The 19,128-nt window shown below is 43.5% G+C and overlaps 1 protein-coding gene across 1 annotated transcript in view; it reads left to right on the top strand.

Moving 5' to 3' along the window:
• The first annotated feature begins 17,842 nt into the window (after positions 1 to 17,842).
• The window catches only part of LOC133424840 (uncharacterized), a 57,703-nt gene continuing 56,417 nt past the window's right edge, over positions 17,843 to 19,128 (top strand). The window contains exon 1 of the mRNA XM_061715375.1: positions 17,843 to 18,698. The gene's annotated coding sequence lies outside the window, so the exon portion shown is untranslated. The remainder of the gene's footprint in view (positions 18,699 to 19,128) is intronic.

Raw genomic sequence — 19,128 nt, 5'->3', positions numbered from 1 at the left:
ACTATCAGTGCTGCAATGGAGGGCTCGATGGGGGGCATGTGGTGGAGACCAGCCACTGCAGCGTCCTCCATCGCCGTCAGAGCGCGGTCATCAGCTGTCAGCCTGGAGAGGGCTGTGACATCTCTCCAGCATGAGTGCAGCTCCCTCAAAAAATCAGACGAAGGCGGAATGGTGAATTCCACCGGAGAAGGATTGCGCCTGTGGAAGGCGCTAGAGGCCACCTCCGCACGCGGTGCATCCAGCTGCAAGTGTGCCAGGGCAGTGCGGATAACGCTCTCCACGGAGGAACAAGCCGTCCCCTCCCGAGAGCTCTGGGCAGATGAGTGCGAGGAGAAGCCCGAGCGCTGTGAGGCCGGGTCCCCTGATGACACGTTGAAGAGGCTTGCCGAGGCTGCAATGGAGATGGCGTCCTCTGGCAGCGGCGGTGGCGACCCCAGAGCAAACTCTGGCACGGCAGGTTCCACCTGGCCAGTACCAGGTTGCAGATTGAGAAGGAGCGCCTTCATCTGCTCCATGTCGGCGGCCAAGCGATCTACCTTCGAGGAGAGCTGGCTCGTTATCCGCCGCCGTTTGGGGGCCCCCACCACTCTCTTCGCCGATCGCTTCAGAGAAGGCCCCGGCTGGGATGAGGGGAGGCTGGCCGACGGCCCCGGCTGCTCAGGGCCCAGGCACGACACGCAGAGGTCCTGGTCATCCGCAGGATCCAGGGCGGCCATGCACCCTGGGCATGAACGCTCCATCACAGCGACCGGTGGGAGAGGGAGCGGACACGCTGCCATCACCACGTAGGTGTCGGTGGGAGAGGGGAGCGGAAACGCTGCCGTCACCACAGCGAGCACGCTGCCGTCACCACGGATGTACCGGTGGGAGAGGGGAGCGGCCACGCTACCGTCAGCACGGATGTGTCAGTGGGAGTGGGGAGCAGAAACGCTGCCGTCACCACAGCGAGCACGCTGCCGTCATCGCCAATATGTCGGCGGGAGAGGGGAGAGCCACGCTGCCGTCACCACGGCTATGAGAAAAAGGCACAAAAAAAGGTGTCTTTACTCAAAAAGAAGAGAACAATCCTCTCCTGTTTCTTTCCTTTTTTTTTTCAAAAAAAAAAAAATAACTGCAAGGAAAAATAATGTCACATCAATAAGTGGGAGAGGGAGCAAATGCTGCCGTCACCATGAACGAGCCGGTGGGAGAGGGAGCGGAAACGCCGCCGTCACCACGGCCGCAAAACAGGCCAAAAAGGCGCTGTTCTTTTCCTATATTATTTTTTCTTTTTTTTCTTTTTTTTAACAAAAAAATAAATGCAAGGAAAATATTGTTTTTTTTTTTTAGCAGAAAAAACAACTGCACAGAATATTCAGGTGTCGGGCACAGCCAACAGCTTACCGTCTGTCAGATGGGCCAGGGGGGCGGGGCGGGGAGACGCCGCAGCAACCGAACACCAATAAATACCGCGCGGCCACAGCCTCTCGGAGGACGAAAGAGATCGTTACTCCTACCTGACGGCACGAAGCTGCACGGCCGGCGGTTTAGGGAGGAAAGAAAGAAGCTTTCAACCAGCCTTCTATTTCCGTCCTGTACTTCAGCGCGACGCGAGAAGAATAAGGAGTCGATCCCATGCTTGACGCCGGAAGATATACCCCTTCCGGGGGTCATGCAGGGGTCACGGGTGACGTGACATTGTTGGTATTGTACTCGACATGCGCATGCCAGGCGGTGCTTACAGCACCGCCTGGCGGTCAGTAGGGACGAAATAGAACAAAAATTCAGCCTGTGGGCCATGTCTAGTTTTACCGCTTCTAACTTCTTTTCTGTGAGTGATTCTAAGGGGAGGGGAGGCTATGATAATGAGGCTCTGTGCTGATTGGCTGCTTGAATGACGTGTAGCAGGGGAAGGAACAAAACCTCGCTCTGGCCAGAGCAGCCGGCTGCGTACACAAAGCATGTCCCATGCGAGAAACTTCTGCGACAAAATAAATTCCATTGCTTTATTTTTTTTTGTATTGGACTGTCCTAACTGGCCGCGAGTTTATCGGTTTCAGTGTGGACAGAGAGCGTCCGATGTCATGCAGCTCGACGCGATAGTCGGACGTTCGCATTCAGTTACACGGTGTAAACGGATCATAAAGCCTGATTTACGGTTCTGCGTTAAATCGACGCGTACCCTACGCCGTAGGCTCTGCGTTGGTGTAACGCCGAACCATAAATCCGCCTTTAGTCACCTGACCGGGTTACCTCGTCTTCACACAAGAAGATTTAATTGAATTCTAAACAGGTACACCACAGTTCTTTACTCAGATTCCTCATCATTTCATTTCTGTTACAAGACAAATGAATCATGTTAACTGTAAAGAAATCACAACACTGAATGTTCACAAATGGCAACTTTATTGTTAAAAAAATAAAAGAACATAAGTTGTATATAAATGACATGTATACACTATTGCTGGCTCAAGGAAGGACCGTGCATTTCTTCTGAAGGTTACGTCACTCTGTACTCAGGCCGTCAGAAAAGCCAAAGTCACTCATTTTTTTGATAAATTTGCATCCTGCGGCTCTGACGCCAAGAAGTTTTGGAAAACGGTTAAATCCATGGAAAATAAGCTCACTTCTCCCCACCTTCCCAATGCTTTGACCTTTGATAACACTGTTGTTACTGACAAGTCTCTTATGGCCTCCCTCTTCAATCAGAACTTTGTTAATTCAGCTCATGTTTTCTCTACTAAACCCTCCACTGCTGCTCACTCTCCTCCTCCTCCACCCTCACCCACATCCACCAGCTCTAGCACTTTCTCCTTCAGACCCATTTTGACTTCTTAGAGAATCTCTCCAAACTAGACTCCAATAAGTCAGCTGGTTCTAATGGGCTCGACCCCAGATTTTTAAAAGCAGCTGCTCCTGCCATTACTGTTCCCATCACACGGCTCTTCAACATGTCTCTGTATCAGTCCACCTTTCCCATAGACTGGAAATCTGCTCTCGTTTTCCCCCTCTTCAAAGGGGGCTCCAGCTCTGACCCCAACTGCTATAGGCCTATCTCCATTCTGCCGTGCCTGGCCAAGGTCTTCGAGAAACTGGTCCATAAACAACTCAGCGACTTTACAGTCTGGATTCAGGCCAGGTCATGGATGTACCACTGCTACGCTGAAGGTCCTGGATGACATTGTCGCCTCTCTGGACTCCAAGCAGACCTGCATCGCTGCCTTCATTGATCTTTCCAAGGCCTTTGACTCCGTCACCCATCCCATACTCCTACAGAGGCTCTCCAACATTGGTCTTTCACCCCACTCCTGCAACTGGTTCTCCAGCTATCTAAACCACAGAGTCCAGCAAGTCAAGTCCGAAAACTTCATATCAGCCCCTCTCACCATCACCAAAGGGGTGCCTCAGGGTTCTATTCTAGGCCCAACACTATTCTCAATCTACATCAATGACACAACCAGGTTTGCCGGCAACTCAAAAATCCATCTACAGTATATGCCGATGACACCATCCTTTACTCTGAGGTCCCGTCCCTCCAGTCCGCTGCAGCCACACTACAACACAGCCTCACTTCTGTTGAACAGCACTTCCACAGTCTCCAGCTCCTCCTCAACACCAAAACAACAAAATGCATTGTCTTTGTCCGGAAACACACTCCCACCACTGTTCCTAAATTGTTCTGCGCCGACGGCTCTGAACTAGAGTTCGTATCCAGCTACAAATACCTTGGCCTCTGGTTGGACTCGTCCCTCTCTTTCTCCACCCACATCAAACACCTACAGTCAAAAGTCAAAGCTCGTCTGAGCTTTCTCTACCGGAACAAGGCCTCCTTCACCCGTGCAGCCAAACACACACTCGTCAAAATGACCATTCCGCCCATTTTTGACTACGGTGACACCATTTATAGAATCGCACCTCACTCTACTCTCAGTAAACTGGACCCACTCCATCATTCCGCCATCCGTTTTGCAACTGGGGCTCCTTTCACCACTCACCATTGCGACCTCTATAACCTGGTAGACTGGACCTCCCTTCAGACCATACGGCTCCATCACTGGTTTCTGCTCATCTATAAAACTATCCTCGGCATTACTCCTCCCTACCTCTCCTCTCTTCTGCACCTCTCACAACCTGCCCGCACTCTAAGGTCCATCGCCTTCATCAATCTCTCCATCCCAAATGTCCGCACCACCTTTGGGCGCAATGCCTTCCGGTTCGCTGCAGCCTCTGATTGGAACACCTTACAAAAAACCCTTAAACTTTCTGTTCTCACTTCCATCTCCACCTTCAAACTACATCTTTTATTGAGTACAACCGACTCCTGCACTTGCCTTTAGTCCTCCTTCATGCATACTGACTGTTTTACTTGATTAATTGTTTTATCTTTTGTATTGTGTTTTAATGTCTTTTTGTGTATTTATATAACTTTGTTTTTTCATCTTAGCTCCCTCCCCATACCCCCCTAGGCTGCACTTGTAAATAAGAAATGTGTTCTTAATTTGCTTGCCTGGTTAAATAAAGGTTAAATAAAATAAAATAAATACGTTGAACAGCTTCAGGTGCATTGCTTGGAAGATCGGTGTTACCTAACGAGTGAGTGGCTCCGTTAGGGAACACTGGGGCCACCAGGGCCACCGGGGCCACGGTGAGCAGCTCCGTGAGCAGCTCCGGTGCTCCGGAGCTAAGCTAAATAATTAGCCCATGCAAAGATCATACTTGTAGACAAATATAAATAACATAAAAAAATAACGTCACTTACCGCTGACTCGTGTGCAGTTGCCGGGTCCATGCTGTTGCTACTGATCCTTTTATGAGGGTAAATGTCGATGCAAAAACTGTCTCTCGCTGTGGAAGCAGCCACCGCTTCTAAACAATGGCGGAGCTCCAGCCGGCTGAGCTGGTTGTGGGCGTGGTTTTAGCAGCGGAGGTCGAACCTCTGCGCCTATGGTGACGTCACCATAGGCGCAGATTCTGAACGGCTCGTAGAAGTCACATGACACTGGAAGATTCAGCCGGGTGGGGTGTACAGACCCTGCAGAATTCGGTTGTTTTTCATCTTCTCTGTGTTGTCAGGGTGAGGGGAGACCACTTTATATATGTTAAAACAAGAAAAAACCTGTTTTTCATAATAGGTCTCCTTAAAGTGGGTTTTATTGACAGTAGAGACAGAAAACAGCAAGTTTCCCTTCTTTTCTCTCCCTGAAACTAATTAAATATCCCTTCAAATTTTATAGAAAATATTAAAATGAAAAGCATTCATTTGATAAAAACCTGCCTTATTCCAATTTAAAATACAGGCACACTTTTTCTCAATTTTGCAAGTATGATATTGAGATCTTGATGCACTTTTATTTACCTTTCTTATTGTGCATCTAACAGATTCAGACACCAAGATCCCACTCTTTGGCCGCGCGCTGAGGTCAGAGGTCAAACTGGATCCTCTGGAGCTGCTGGGGATGAAGTACAAGGTAGCACAAGGCCACGAACAAAGGATCTCCATCCTTTACCAACTAACTTCAAGAACCAACACTGTTCTCTGCAACTCCAGGTCAACAACATGCTGGATGACACGCACTTGCCCAGGGTCTTCCACTCCGTGGTGAAGCCGGCCATCAATGACATGATGGGCCGCGATGTCACCTTCGACATCCTGTAGCGAGCACCAGGCGAGGCTCTTCCAATACGGGGTCAAGAGGTCCGAGCAGGTGAGCCTGGAGAGGCGAGTGCACGCTCCTCGTGTGCAGTGAAGTGTGTGTAAAGTGTGTGTGTGTTGCAGATAGAGGTGGTCAAGAAGCTGTGAACGCGCCGGTGTTCAGGTTCCTCCAGCAGAGTGCGGCATCGCTCTGCTCATCAGCTGACCTTAGAAACCAGAAAACATCTCTCTCCCATCCCTTCTTTCTGCCCTTTTTCATCCCATCTTCATTTTACTTCAATCCATCCTTCAAGTCATTTCCTTCCCCATCTTATCCTCCATCGTTCATTTTCTTCAGCCTTTGGTTCTCTTTCCGTCAGTCGTCTTTTTAAATTCACATTGTTGTAACTGAACATGTACTTTACAAAGAGATATGTTTTGAAAATAGTCTTTTTTTTTACGTTATCAGCTAAAATCTTGGTTTTGGTACCAAGATGTCTTATTTAGAAAATTTGGTCCTGATGGGGTTTTTTTTTTAAAATAATAATCTTGAATTCTGATTTTCACCCTGTAATTGTGTGAATTTATGTCCTTGTGAAATTATTTTCTGCTCACCTGCTTTTGTTTTGTTCTCAGTTTGTTTTATTAAACTTGACTCTGTAAATGATAATTTGATTAAAAGTCAAATAAAAACAAGCAACTGTTATGGATATTATTGCACCAACTATTGGAACAGAAAAGAAAAGAAGCATGTCACACATTAGTGGCCATATTGTTTCAGGAAAAACTGTGTCCAGTAAGGCTCTGAACAATGGGCTTTTATTGTGAAATAAAAGCCCAACAGTTTTGAGTATGGAGTGTTTAGAAGCGAAACGTTTTAGAAATTTGAAATTTTGTCCACTTATTTGTTCTCACTTTTTTTTAACCCTCCTACGAGCTTCTCCTTCCCTTCCTTCCTTCCTTCCTTCCTTCCTTCCTTCCTTCCTTCCTTCCTTCCTTCCTTCCTTCCTTCCTTCCTTCCTTCCTTCCTTCCTTCCTTCCTTCCTTCCTTCCTTCCTTCCTTCCTTCCTTCCTTCCTTCCTTCCTTCCTTCCTTCCTTACAGTTTGGGTGCCACCGTGACACCTGCAGTCTTCTTGTGCACCTCTTTATGCCACAATATCGATATGAGCTCTGCTCAGGTGCGGAATCTGCGGTCGATAATCAACAGACTTGTTTTATGATGAACTGGAGCCACTGGCCTGCTTGAGTTTCTGCTGATTTTCTCACCAAGTCGTCCATTCCTCGGGAGAGAGCCGGCAGCAGAACAGTCTTTACCTGCCGTCACCATCAGCGCCGGCATCAGAACCTAACAGCCAAAACAAAAAAGGTGTTCTACATCTTAGGTGGAACTTTTCAGGTTTGATCCAGAATTCTAGAGTCCAGATGTTCAGATGCAGTGAACAGTGGTTCCTTTATGAGTCAACACAAAAAGCCCACATCTGCCCTGCTGTGATTGCTTCGGTACTTTCTGTAACAGTGAAAACAGCTGTATTACTCGCAGAAAAACATCCTGCTATCCAGTTTGTTTCCTCAGTAATTAAAACTGCAACTATGACGACTCTTAATAGGATGAAGGTATAACTCCAGGATGCAGTTTACCGTCACTCGTACAAACCTTCCCGATGGGCTGAGAACACATCCACCTCCAGTTGGCTTCATGGTTTCGATATCAGTTCAATGGCCTCCTGTGGAACAAAAACAATCTGCTTTGTGAGCTGTAGTTTCACCGTTGAACTGGCGACTAAAGTTGGCTTGAAGGCGGTGAGATCCAGCGGCTCAGCTCGTCCTAGGTTTGTTGTAACAAACATCTTAAAACCGCTGCGGTCCAGCTGAACGTCTCCGGACTATTATCTGGGACTCCCTGCTAGCGAGAGCCGGTATTTTTTGGTATCAGTACCGATAAAAATTCTGGACAAACAATACTGTGATCGGTGTTTTTTTTTTTAAAAGAGTCTACCCAGAGCAACATAACTGTTGTGTTATGTCAGGTTATGATATATAGGTTATATATATATATATATATATATATATATATATATATATATATATATATATATATATATATATATATACATATACATATATATATATATATATATATATATATATATATATATATATATATATATATATATATATATACATATACATATATATATATATATATATATATATATATATATATATATATATATATATAGCTAATATTGGACTATTTTTATGTTGTATTATGTTGTATCCATATGGACCGAAATACTCAATACTCAAAATCAAATCAAAATCAATTATTTTATCTTATTGATCAGAATTACAGTTGTTATATCACTTTTCTGACACTAGATAGCAGCAACAGACAAGAGTTCAGTAAACGGCTGACCCCTACAGCGCATGCGCTGCCGTTACTTTCAGTTACAGCCGGCTTTAAGGAAAAACATCTTCATCTTCGTCTTTCATGGTTTTCGGGTTAGTAATATGTAAAACAACAAATATGTATGCTTAATATTTGATATAATATTGTGAAAAAGTAGTACCAGTACCATATTGTGTAATTTTTGTCAGTGTTGTTAAAAAGAATCTAAAAACCCCCGTCCAATTACATTTCAGGAAACTACTTGGCTGGTAGCTCGTTCACAACTCTGGAAATATTCAGGTAAATGTTTAATGTTGTAAAAGGCTGTTCTTGTCCAACCTTCCTTTTCCCATCTGCCCTGATTGTCTGCACCTGTGTCTCGTTAACCTTTGTGTATACACGAATCCGGCGACCGGTTTGTGTGCGCCGCCATCTTGCGGCGGCGCCATTGCTGCGGTGGCAGGTGTCAATCTGCCACCGCAGCCTGTTATTGTAACCTGACGCTCTACAGCATCATTATAGCTGGATTGATGATGTTAGACAGTGGCCTTCCATAAATAATGAAGGTATCTTAAATTAATGCTGATGTTAATTTATAAATAATGATTTGTTTGAGCGATAAGCAGGAAAGAATAGAGGAATAGGGAGATAAGGGAGTGTATGATTAAACACTGTAATATAGCTCTCTCCACCTCCTCTCCTTACGAGGCACGTCTGCACAATTAAATATTACCTGTTTATGTTTTGTTTAATTTTAGGTATCCAAGAATATTTTATTGATCGCCTGGCGTCCGATGACGAAAAAAAAACGCAATTACAGGTCTCTAATTGAAGGGCAGAACTATCTCAGCTCCGGATGATACAGAATACATACATACATAACCCCAATCTGCAGATAAAACTAGTTTGTTGAGGAAAAATATTAACTCTATTTGTAGCTGCAGAAGAAAAAAATAATCTCACGAGGAAAAGAAAAATATTGCTCACGCCTCGGAGCCTCTTCAGCATAAAAAAAAAGATAAGTAAGAGTAATAAAAAAGATGTACTGTATGTTGTAATATTATACTAATTTATTGAAACACATGGCGAGTCAAACATTTACCAAAGCAGCTGCCAAACACTAAACAAGGTAGTAAGACGTGGGTTGTGCAGAACTGCGGCAGTAAATCCTCATCGGAGCTCCATTCTTTAGTAGTGATTTCATATGAACCCAAACCGTTAATAATCATTATTTTCTCCATATACCGCTCCCTGGCTTCCTTTTTTAAGGTATCCAGGTAAATTCCAGTTCCTTTCCAGCAGTTTAACATCTTTTTTTGCGTTCCGTCTGTTCACTTGGTGAAACAGAAAAGTAGTTTTTAAAGTCCATCCCGTCTTCATTCACTATCAAAACAAATGCACGTGACGGGACAGGAGTTTTCCGATGATACAAATACATTAAGAGAGCCTGGCAGGGAGCGGAGTAATAGATCTATACGTATATATGTCTATGGGCTGGAGCGGAGGAGCGGAGCCGCCACCGCAGTAATGGCGGCCGCTCGACTTCCGGGTTTCGCCGGATTCGTCTATATCTAGTCTTGTATTTCCTCTGCTCCCTGCTGGTCCATCCTGTTTCATCCCCCCCATGTTCTCCTCGTCAGGTTTTCATAGTTTTTTTTATTCTTGTTTTAAGTTCTGGTTTTTTGAATCCTGTTCAGCAGCGCTTTTGGTTTTGTTTTTTGTGAATACATCACAGTTTTTTGAGAAGTCCTGGGTCTGGGTCCTCACTAAAACCTTGACACTGCTGTGACAGTTGTTGCCATGGCAACAACTCCCCCTCCCAACGGCAGGAAGTGCCATGTGGCTCTGAGTAGTAATTCCGAATTAATGCACACTACTGATACTTACTCAAAAGTGTGCCGAACTTAAGTATACTTTGAGTATATACTGTTTAGTATGGCATTTCGGACGCATCGTATGTCTGCTTTTATCTCTGGCACATCTCTGAGATAATGACTTGTGGATGTCTGATTGCTTAGGTATGTTTCCAGTGTAGACAGGTATGTTTTTGTGTGTAAATACTTTTGGCAAGTCAATGACGTTGGAATGTTCCACCCTCGCACTTCAAAAGCTAAGATTGCTAAACTATTCACAAGCTTTGGTTCATCAGGTTCATCTTGTCCCATGGTGCTGAGAAGTATCCGTGTTGGCTTTCCTCGAACACCAAGTTTTCTTTGTAGGTCTTTTGTACAGAATGTTTCTGTGCTTTCAGCACAAGGCATAATTATCGACACAATGTAGGCTCTTTTTTTTATTTAACTCTCACTGGTATTATTGACAGCACACGTTCTTCAGCTCTAGTGAGGCTACAAGACTGGCTGAATGGAAACTTGTGCACAGATCTCATTTTCATGGACTTTGTCCTTCTTTTCAGGGATGTAGTTCTTTACTTTTCTTGCTGTTGCTGCTTTGCTGCTTACCGTTTTATAGGTCCCTGTTATAGGTGAGTTAGTGGCATTGCTGCACCTCCTTTTCATTCTCTGCCTTAGTGGCAGCCAACTTTGACAATTCAATATACTCCTTCTTGTGAGAAACTTTCAAATGCCTTGTCAGCTTTGTTGTGTTGAAATTATTTTATAACATTCCTCATCGGGGTATTTCCTTTGAACACACTTTGTAAACTGAAGACCTTGTGAAACTCCCATACCGGCAACTCCATTTTCAGTGTTGATGCTCTGTAGAAACTGCCACGTCCCCTTAGGACACCTGGGTCTGAGATGTGGGAACGCACGAACGGGCGGTGGTTTGTTGTTGTAAACGTCATCGGATCGGCCTGCTTTGAACTATTATTTTGAGAAATCCGATCAAAACCTATAGGGGCACTATTGGCCGATATCGATCGGTTGCCGATTGGTCGGTGCATCTTTAGTACACATACATACTTATATGAAACCAGAAGAATGGATTTTCCACAGCAGTGCTGGACAGGCAGCATGTAACCCAGCATCTGTGTAGAAAGCTCATTGCAACAGGACCACTAAATGATTCTTTGTTCTAAAAACAAATGCTGTATTAATTTAAGCTTCAATTTACCAGATATAATGTGAAGATCACAGAATATTGTGTATTTTATGCTGCTTTCCAGAACATAATCCCTGGAAATCTGATAGATCCAACCTGCTGTTCTCCTTGTTGAAACCTCCTTGCGCTTAAGTTCTTGGTTTGAAATAAGGGTCGGGATTCGGAAGAATGAACGGCCGGTATCGCCATAAGTTGTCATACCACAACCGATGACAGCACAAAAGTTAACCATCGTAGCAATTGTTTTGACTCTTAACGGGAGTAAAAAACAGTGCGGTTTGCATACAACGGATAGCTGCAGCGGTTAGCTCGTCTTCCAAGATGGCGGCTGCTCCAAAATGACGTAACTTATGACGCACATTAGGAACCCCGACTAATCTGTTGGCTTTTACCGCCAGGTGTCACTGCTGACACACGAGGTGGTAACAGCATTCGTGATCCAGTGGTGAACTTGTGGAGAAATTCATGAACAGGTGGAGGAGTTTCAGACTTGCAGCTTTTCACAATTTTCAAGGATTAAAGGGATAGCTTTTGTGTTTGGTTTAATATTCGATGAGATTTATACACAATATAAGAAACTTTGTCTCTGAAAACACAGCTGCATGTGGACCGGCGCCGTGTCCAGGTGAACCCTGACTTTCACCTGGAGAGAGCTAGAACCAACTCCAGCGGGTCCCTGAGACCCCGAAGGGGAAGAAGCAGGAAACGATGTTAATAAATTATTGTTTGTCAAACTGCAATTGTTCCTTTTTCACAAATTTTATTGTTTTCTAAAAGAAGATGAGTAGAAGATTGTGATGATGATGTACAGGGAATGAAAAGGGTTCTTAAAGGGAACTAGTTTAATAGAAAGAATTGTTTTTTTTCTTCTAACGGTTGGTGTTCTGATCCACACTTCATTTCGATAGGTGGAAGTCATCCCTTATATTCTGGTTTCCCAACTGTAATTGAACACAGAAGAAGAAAGTCCCTGGTGTTGGTGGACGCTCAGTGGTGCCATGAAGGTAACTAAAAAAATGAACAAATGAACTCTTACTTGCATGTTATTTACATATTGAAGATAATACAGGTCTAAAGTACATTTTCATATGTGTACATACTGTATGTTTTTTTTGACTGAACACTGTAATATGCTCACTTTAAAAGTTAGTTTCAGGAAAATCATGAATCCTCCAACCACATGTCTTTAAAAGTGCAGGTTTGACATGAACTCTTGTCTGCGGCCAGTGATCTCTGTTTTATTTCTGCGTTGGTGGAATAACTGACAAACTTTCCTGGTTGGAAAAACAGAAACAGTCAGAGCCGGACTGCCAGCCGCCCCTGATTATTTTGACTGTGCCAACCAATCAGACATTAGTTTTCCTGACTCAACCAGTCAGAGGGGAGATGTTTACTGGGTTCCAACCAACTCAGGTATGTGTTTCAGAAAGTTATGTTGAAACTCTGAGTATATGTAACTCTGAACTTATGGAACCTCTTAGTTTTCTGTTCCACAAAGTGAGGTTACTTAATCAAGACCAAGAGGCTTCAGATAAGCTGGTTTCCGAAGGAGTCTGTTACCATGGTAACCTCAGGTAGGTTCGCCATCTTTTGCTCCCATACCTTTCCACTAATCCTGGGCTGTACATTTGCTGATTATCTTTAGGATCGCTGAATTGGCCTGTGGGATCCAGTATTTGTGTCTCGGTTGCGCCAAGACATAACTGCATCCACAGTGGGCTGTTCTTTGGTGGATGTCTCTCCAAATCAGTGTGGCTACTCCGCTTTTCTTTGACAGTGTTAGGGACCAAGCAGCCAGCAAGGAGGAGAACAGGAGTTGGTTTAAAAAAAAGGATTTTATTTACTACAAAAATGTATATATAAACCAAAACTCATTATCCAGGTTTATAAAAGAGGTCAACAAACCAGAACTACACTGAAACTATTAGCAACATAACAAGACACCAACTAAACAAAAACTGACTTTCCTATAATGACACAGAAGGGAACATATATAGTGGCTTGGCCAAACCAAATAACACACAAGGGGAAACCAAAATGGACAACAAGTACAACTAATACAAAAGGAAACCAACTAAACCCCAAATCCCCCCCTCTAACATAACAGCACATAGTATGGCTTAATGGGCATGCCACAGGATTTAGCAGTCCTCCACCCTTGGCCACGCCTTTTGCCTCACCAGGAAAGGTAACTCCTCCACCAGCATGGTAACTCAAAACAAGGAAATAAAGATTAATATAAACAGAAAAAATGAACTATAACCTTACAATGAAGAAACGTGTGCACTGTATTTAAACAGTGTAAGGCTATAAACAAACAAATTATATATCAAATTAAAGCTGCAAGCAGCGATGAACGGGCCCTCGCACTCACGGCCACCGCCCCCCATAAGCATATCAGAAATGACACCACCCACGACTTCCTATGTCAAACCATTCAAAAGTTATAGCAGAAAAAAGGGACAACCAATCAGAATAAGGGGCGGGGCTAATTCAGGCCAATGAAGGTCAATGAGTCCATATAGAGTCTGATGGAACCACCCACTACTCTCTATGTCAAATCTTTCCAAAGTTATAGCAGAAAATCGGGACAACCAATCAGAAGAAGGGGCGGGGCTAATTAAGGCCAACGAAGCTTAAGGACTCATTACAGAGTCCCATGACACCACCCACAACTTCCTATGTCAAACAATTTAAAAGTTATGGCAGAGAATAGTATTCTAGGGGGCGCTGTTGAGCCGTTAGGCCACGCCCATTAATGCAAACCATGAAATATCAAATTTATCTCCAAGTCTAGCTTGCATGCAAAATTTGGTGACTTTTGGATAACTATCAAATATGGACCAATCAGATGAAGAGGGGGTGCACTTGTTGGCGTCTAGCGTCGCCACGGTAACACTTTTGAAAGAGAAAAGTAATGCGTGTATTCGCAGGATGGAGACGCACATTTTGATTTATAACACACCTGGGTGCACATTACGGTTCAGGCCGTATTAACTGCCGAAGGAATGGCATAAATTGCGCCAAAATTACACAATTAATTCAAAATGGCCGACTTCCTGTTCGGTTTCGGCCATGGCGCCAAGAGACTTTTCTTTAAGTAGCGACATGATACAGGTGTGTACCGATTTTCGTGCATGTACGACAAACCGTATTGTGGGGCTTGAGGCACAAAGTTTTCCGGGGGGCGCTGTTGAGCCATTTTGCCACGCCCATTATTACAAACCATGAAATATTAAATTTATCGCCAGGCCTGGCTTGCATGCAAAATTTGGTGACTTTTAGGGAACTATCAAATATGGACCAATCAGATGAAGGGGGGCGCGCCTTATTGCGTCTAGCGTCGCCACGGTAACACTTTTGAAAGAGAAAAGTAATGCGTGTAGTCGCAGGATGGAGACGCACATTTTGATGTATAACACATCTGGGTTCACGATACGGTTAGGGCCGTATTAATTCTCGAAGGAATGGCATATATTGCTCCAAAATTATGCGATTAATTCAGAATGTTCAAAATGGCCGACTTCCTGTTCGGTTTCGGCCATGGCGCCAAGAGACTTTTCTTTAAGTAGCGACATGATACAGATGTGTACCGATTTTCGTTCATGTACGTCAAACTGTATTATGGGGCTTGAGGCGCAAAGTTTTTTCTGTCTGAACCAATCAGATGAAGGGTGGCCGCGCTTTTTTGCGTCTAGCGTCTCCACGGTAACGCTTTTGAAAGAGAAAAGTAATGCGTGGTGTCGCACGATGGAGACGCACATTTTTATGTATAACACACCTGGGTGCACGTTACGGTTCGGGCTGAATTAACTGCCAAAGGAATGGCATACATTTCGCCAAAATGACACGTTTAATTCAAAATGGCCGACATCCTGTTCGGTTTCGGGCATGACCCCAAGAGACTTTTGTTTAAGTTGTGCCATGATACAGGTGTGTACCGATTTTCGTGCATGTACGACAAACCATATTGTGGGGCTTGAGGCACAAAGTTTTCAAGGGGGCGCTGTTGAGCCATTTTGCCACGCCCATTAATGCAAACCATTAAATATCAAATTTTTCGCCAGGCCTGACTTGCATGCAAAATTTGGTGACTTTTTGGGGACGTTTAGGGGGGTAAAAAGGCCCTCCTTTCGTCAGAAGAAAAAGAAAGAAAGAAAGAAAGAAAGAAAGAAAGAAAGAAAGAAAGAAAGAAAGAAAGAAAGAAAGAAAGAAAGAAAGAAAGAAAGAAAGAAAGAAAGAAAGAAAGAAAGAAAGAAAGAAAGAAAGAAAGAAAGAAAGAAAAATTCCTACAGATACAATAGGGCCTTCGCACTGCAAGTGCTCGGGCCCTAATAAACTAAACCTTAATGTTTAATTGAATTGTTTGGGGTGTGGCTGACTGCAAATAAAATGAACCTGTGTGCTTAAAGTAATGAGGGCCTAGTGTGTAGGATATTACCCTCTTCAACTGGCCTGTGTGGCTGTGGCCATCACAGACAGAATTGCTGGATGCATCACATTTTCTGGCATTGCAGCCTTGACGAGTCTTCCACCAACTTTTACTTTGCTGTCTTACAGAATCTAGTTTGAACAGCTGATCTCTAAGACTTGGGGTGCTTTCACCTGTGGCCCGTTGGTTTTGTTCCGATTCAGGGGCTAAATTGATAGTTGTTTCGTTTCTCGTTCGTGGGGTTTGTGTTCACAAGGCAAGCGTCTGTAGCGGTTCAAAGCTGATAACAAATGCCATGCGCGAACCAGCTGTTCTCTGATTGGTCAAATGAACGCGGAAGGAATTATGATCACTTCTCTAAAATACTCTTTGGCTGAACTGGATTATCTCTATCTCTGCGGCAGCTAGATCATCCAACGTAAGTGTTTTCTTTCCAACAGTTCTTCTCTATTTCCATGTGTGTTTTTAAAAATGTTGATCTTTGCATTTCAAGGTCTTTCTCAGTTTGATTGACGGTTCCTTGTAGCCTTTTTCTTTCCATTTTCAGTTTCCAAAGAGTTTCCTTTACTTTTAAGATCTACCCCACAGATCTTTTCAATTTGTGCCCGTATAAGTGGTAGTTTACTAGTTTTTTCATTGGCTCATCAGCTTCTTTGATTTTGTTGACTGCTGCTTTGTTTTTTGCCTTCTGGATTATTTGTCTCTTCGTTCCAGTTGTTCTGGCCATTCACTTGAAACGAGTTTCACTGTCAATATATCTGAGCACCGTAGTGCTGTCTGTCCAGAAAATAGATTGTTGCAATGTGATTTGAAGCTCTTGCTTTAGTATCGTGTTTACTTTAACAGCTACAACCGCTGCAGTCAGCTCGAGTAGAGGGATTGTGACCAATTTATGCAGTGCCAGTCTTGAGGAACACACAGTGCCATATCTGAGGTGTCTGAAAAATGATGCAACTGTGCTGCAGCTATGGATCCAAAATCCAAAGGCCTATAACATCTACTTATCTTGAAGTTGGAGAGCTGTGTAACATCTGCCAACCATTTTTTCCAGTCTGCGGCATGTTTGTCACCTATGCTCACGACCCATCCGTGTTGTTCTTTACAAAGTTCTTTCAGCAGGAATTTAGCAGCCAGGATGACGGAGCCATGGAGCCAAGAGGATCGTAGATGGAATTGATTACAGATAAAATCCATGTTCTAGTCATTGGCTTGTCTTGCAGATTTATCTGATAAGTGAAGGTGTCAGTTTCTGTTTCCCACTGAACTCCGAGAGTTCTTATAACTAGCAGAGATTCTTGCCTCGTGACACTATTATTCATCTTGCGTCAGTGTTCTGCAGCTATGAACGCACATTCATCTTTACGTATGGTTTTAGTATTCTTTTTGGTGTCAGATATATCTTCACCTGATGCAGCTGCTGTGAGCGTTTGGTTGTTAAGAAGGCTCTTAAGAGTGGCACAGGGCTACTTGCGTTTCCTTTTTAGGGAAATATCTTCTTAAGCTAAGAACGACTCTGGGAAACGCGTCCTTCTTTCACAGCGCTCTTAAAACCGCTCCTAAGAAGCTTTTAGTGATGAAGAGCTTCTTAAAGAATCTGTGAAATGCAGCTCTTTTTTTTGTATCTTTGTTCTAGAAAATCCGCCTTGTACTGTTCAACCAGTAACTTTTCAATCTCAATCATAGAGATCTGATTTACTGAGAGATGAGGCATCTCAGTCTTGCAGTCTTGTAGTTCTTTTCTTATGGGCCCATTTACCACCCACCCAATGGCAGTCTTCCCAGCATATAGCCCTCTATCTTCACTGTTAATTATACTCCATGGTTCCAGTGCTGTCGAACAGTTAGCTCCAATAAAGAGACCTATGTCCGCTTTTATCTCTGGCACATCTCTGAGATAATATGACTTCTTGATGTCTGATTGCTTAGGTATGTTTGCAGTGTAGACGGGTATGTTTTTGTGTGTGAATACTTTGGCAAGTCAATGACGTTGGAATGTTCCCACCCACGCACTTCAAAGGTTAAGATTGCTAAACTATTCACAAGCGTTGGTTCATCAGATTCATCTTGTCCCATGGTGCTGAGAAGTGTCCGTGTTGGCTTTCCTCGAACACCAAGTTTTCTTTGCAGGTCTTTTGTACAGAATGCTGCTGTGCTTTCTGGGTCTAATAAGGCATAAGTATCTACACAATTTAGGCTCTTTTTTGATTTAACTTTGTCTGGTACTTTTGACGGCACACGTTCACTTTCTCCGGCCTTAGTGAGGCTACAAGACTGGCTGAATGGAAACTTGTGCACAGGAAATCTCACTTTCATGGGCTTTGTCCTTCTTTTCAGGGATTTAGTTCTTTATTTTTCTTGCTGTTGCTGCTTTGCTGCTTACCATTTTATAGGTCTCTGTTATAGGTGAGTTAATGAAGTTGCTGCGTGCTCCTTTTCTTTCTCTGCCTTAGCAGCAGCCAACTTTGAAAACTCAATATAGTCCTTCGTGTGAGAAACTTTCAAATGTCTTATCAGCTTTGTTGTGTTGAAATTCTTTTATAACATTCCTCATCGGTGTATTTCCTTTGTACACACTTTGCAAACTGCAAATTTGTTGTCCGATTCGGACATTGTAAAGCTTCCGTACCGGCGACGCCATTTTCAGTGTTGATGCTCTGTAGAAACTGCCATGCTTTTGTGTTTGGTTTTCAATATTTAATGAGATTTATACACAATATAAGAAACCTTGTCTCTGAAAACACAGCTGCATGTGGACCGGCGCCGTGTCCAGGTGAACCCTGACTTTCACCTGGATAGAGCTGGAACCGACTCCAGCGGGTCCCTGAGACCCTGAACAGGAAGAAGCAGGTGTAGATGATGGACAGATGGATGTTTACACAGAAACAATGTTCATAAATGATTGTTGTTTGGCAAACTACAATTGTTCCTTTTTCACAACTGTTGTATGCATTGTTTTCTCAAAGAAGATGAGTTGAAGATTGTGATGATGATGTACAGGGAATGAAAAAAGCTCTTAAAGGGAACTAGTTTAATCGAGAGAATTACTATCTTTTTCTTTTTTTTCTAATGGTTGGTCTTCTGATCCACACTTCATTTCGATAGGTGGCAGTCATCTCCTTATATTCTGGTTTCCCAACCGTAATTCAACACGGAAGAAGAAGAAGAAAGTCCCTGGTGACGGTGGACGCTCAGTGGTGCCATGAAGGTAAATAAAAAATGAACAAATTAACTCTTACTTACATGTTGTTTACATATTGAAGATAATACAGGTCTAGATTACATTGTCATATGTGTACATACTGTATGTGTTTCCAGGTTGTTTTGACTGAACACTGCAATATTCTCACTTTAAAAGTTAGTTTGAGGAAAATCATGAATCCTCCAACCACGTGTCTTTAAAAGTGCAGGTCTGATCGGGTTGCGGTCCAAAATGCGATCCCCCCCTGACTCTAAATCACATCTGACAGAATTAAACAAAAAGAATCGGGAGGCGGGGAAAGGGGAATAGGGGGAGACATTTTTTTTAATATATATATATATTTATAAAATGCTTAAAATCAAAAAGGGAGGGGGGTTTTCCTTTCACTGCCGTCCTACCTGCCTCTTGCTGGGGCTCCCGGTCGGGCAACTGGAGT

The sequence above is a fragment of the Cololabis saira genome, chromosome 24 (assembly GCF_033807715.1).
Source record: "Cololabis saira isolate AMF1-May2022 chromosome 24, fColSai1.1, whole genome shotgun sequence".
In the NCBI taxonomy this organism is placed as follows: domain Eukaryota; kingdom Metazoa; phylum Chordata; class Actinopteri; order Beloniformes; family Belonidae; genus Cololabis; species Cololabis saira.
The sequence above is the reverse complement of the archived record's forward strand: the minus strand, read 5'-3'. Positions and strand labels throughout refer to the sequence as shown.